A 3,712-nucleotide genomic window follows, 5' to 3' on the forward strand; every position below is an offset into this window, starting at 1 on the left:
GCCGAGCTCGAATTTAACCCCATCACAATCATTTCAAGACTAAATTATTAAGATTCTTTCTATTTTATTATTATTATTTAGCTAGATGGAGAGGGATAATCATTAAATTCTCATAATCTTAGGTCAAGTGACTCCCTATACATATTTTTCTATCAATATTTCAAATTTAAATTACTAATATTATATCTTTTTTAATATCTATTGTATATATATAATAGGAAATAATTAATCTATAAAATATATTTATATTAGTAATATTTAAATTATTATAGAACGATATTGAATTAAAATTTATTTTTATACTTAATATAGCGGGTAATACTTTTACATATTCTAGTATAGATACTTTTACATACTTTTACATATTCAAGTGACTCCCTATACATACTTTTACATATTGAATTAAAATTTATTTTTATACTTAATATAGCGGGTAACACCAACGGTTAGATGTTACTTTTCACATAATAATCGTCAAGACGGAGCTCAAAATCAGCTCTTTGAATTACTCTAACAGCTTGATCTCGAGCTTCAGTTAATTACTATTAAGACAATTCTCAAACGTTCTTTTTAAATTGATTACAAACAACTGAAGAATCGAGCATTACATCTTCAGATTTTATTATTGGTGACGAAAAAATAAGAATAATATTGTATTTTCCTTTTCTTTTTTCTTTTAATTAAGTGAGAGAAGAAGGAAAAATCGTATGTATGTGTAGCACACAACATACAATTATAATAGAGTTTAAGACAATTATATTTTTCTATATTGTTATCGGTTTAAACATTCTATATTAACCGGTTCAAACCTAGCTTCGGCTAATTTTAAATTTTTATATTAAATTTTTAACTTTGTAATAGAAGGAAACATGTTATAAAAATTTTAAAACTACTAACAATCGGTAAATTTATATATATTAATTGTTTACTCAATGATTGTTTTTATTATTTTAGTGCACACAAGTAAAATAAATATTAAGTTTAAATTATTTTTTAAGCATGATATATAAATTCCAGTCATATTTAATTTAAATATGATTTATAGTATTTATTTTTAATTTTTAAATAATAAAACAATTTAACTATTAATTAGAAATTAATGGTTAAAGATGTATGATAGTAAGATATAGGGCAGGTGGTTTTAGCATAAGATAAAGACAGAAAGGGGCATTCAATGAAGTGAGGTTGGTGGGCAGCAACAAACAAGCAAGTTGCAAAAGAAAGATAAAAGGAAAAATAAAAAGAAAGGCTTAAAAGATTCTCTATGATGATCAAAAGGACATGACCAACGCAATGAGAAGTCTAATCAAAAAACAAAATTTTATAAAAATAATTAAAAGAGGACCCACTCACCAATAGGAGTGCCTGAATCTGAGCAAATGTTAAGTAAAGGCCACCAAATGACTGAATGTCATTGGATTTGCATATTACAAATAATAAGACAAATTGGTCATTGTTTGATAGGAAACCAAGTAAAGGAGGGTCCGGATTCACGTGAGATTCACATGAACAATACTTCTCGTACTATTTCTTTTGGATTTTTTCTTTCACTGATGTTAACTTTATGTTTGGAAGCAAGCAAAATCTGAACCAGAGAAAATAAACCAAATATAATGTCATTAAAATAATTTAAACTTTTCTCTTCAAAATAGGAAAAATGAAAAGACTGTGCGGGGAAGAGAAAGACCAATTAAATTAATTATTCCTTTTCATATTTTCTAAATAAAATCTTAATTTCTTTATTTTCTCTGCTCTTATTTGTTTCCCTTCCTTTCTCTCCATACTAATTTATTTCCAAACAAAGAGTAATGATACGGTCCCATGATGATGGGATTGCTTGCTGGATCATCACTTCACTTCCAATCATTCACTTCCCTTTCCCAATAATTTTATTTCAGAACTCCTTCAAATTCTTTTCCTTCCAGAAAGAAAAGAAAAACCAAAATGCAATTCCTGAAACTTCTTGATCATAACTCTAACAGAAGCTGGTTAACTATATACCAAATTTCACCTACTTTTTCACTAAATGAACTATAATATATTTCTTCTTTCTTTTTTTAGTGAAATTAATGAAATTTCAATCATAGAGCTCACTCTCAAAGTGATTTCACTTTGTTAGTAGATTGAAATATGAATTTAAGTAGTTTCTTTTTATGATCAAGTAGGAAAGAATGGTATGGAAATTTAGTTAAAATAGAAGGAAAGTATAAAACACAACGGATGGCGAAATTGACCCCAGATGGGATGACAAATTAATATATAAGAGTAAGAAAACAAAAGAAATAAATAAAAAGACAAGAAGAGATGGATGATAATGAGAGGATAACGTGGGTAAGTTAATGGAAGAATAATAATAAGAAGAAACCTAACAACCGTTTGCATTCGTCAAGGAGCCAACTTCACGTGGGCATCACATGGTCATTGAGCCCCGTACGGCCACCCCTTCTTTATTATTTATTATTTTCATTTATGGGGCCCATCCTTTGGGCCTCCATGATAGGAAATTGTCTCTCTGATTTATTATCTAGTTTATTCATTTAATTTATTAATATATCTTATATATTTAAAATGAAAACGAAGGGGACACGTGGGACAGATATCATTCATCTCCAATCATCACCCGACATTTTGTCTATTATCATAATACACATCATCATAGCATATCATACTCTATCATTATTATTATTATTATTATTATTATTATCACTTCACCTGGTTTTTCATTTTCATTTTCATTTTCATTTTCGTTTATTTATAACTTCACTTGCTCATTGCGGCGTGTGCTTTACACCAACGGTTGGTGATTCTGGATGGCAATTTTCGGGTTTGTCAAAGATGGAGAGAGTGTGGGTTTGTTTGGGATTGCATGTAAAACTGGTTCGCTTGGAATTCTGAATTTGGATATTTTTGCGTTATTGTTGACGGTAGCACTGAGCCAACGCTAGCATTATTATTTATATAAAATAAATTACTAAGACCCGCTCGAGGTTTATAGAAATGTACTAATCCACACCTTATTTTTTAAAATACATTGAAACACTCGGACCATCTTGATTTATTAATTAAAAAATCTTTCTATTAATAGCATAAAAATGACAAATTAAATAAATAATAAAAAAATACAACTATTAAGAGAATCTTGTAAGTATCATTTTTAACAATTTAGACAAAATAAAAAAAAATTTAATCAACAATTCTAGCAATGCAAAATTTCACTCATCTCAACTCATATCTACCATGTATTTATAACCATCCACCATCGCCAAACTTCATATTAAAATTCATAAGCTCTTGACAAAATTTTATTAATTTTATTAATTTTATTTTATATTTAGTCTTCTATATTTTTCTTTTTTGTCAAAGACTACTTTAAGATTTATTTTTACCCGAGACAAATAACTTATCATTCGTCTATACGATCTTTAGTTATGATAAAGAACAATTTTTCGGCATTCTACACTGACTCTAAATGATAAAATAAGTGGTTGGAAAGAAACTTGGATCTTTGGTGTGATTGAAAACTCAAGAATTTCTAAAGTAAAAAGAGTTAGAGTATTTGTTTGTTGGGTGAAATGTAATTTCAATGCTGCTCTTTTCCGGTCTAATAGTTTTCATGGCTATGGTTGTGTTATTAAGGACTAAAATGGCGACTTCATTGCGACTAGGTGTGGTTCGACTCCCGGTTCATTGATTCCCCCATGTTGCAGAAGCA

This window comes from Ricinus communis, chromosome 5 (assembly GCF_019578655.1).
Source record: "Ricinus communis isolate WT05 ecotype wild-type chromosome 5, ASM1957865v1, whole genome shotgun sequence".
Classification (NCBI taxonomy): domain Eukaryota; kingdom Viridiplantae; phylum Streptophyta; class Magnoliopsida; order Malpighiales; family Euphorbiaceae; genus Ricinus; species Ricinus communis.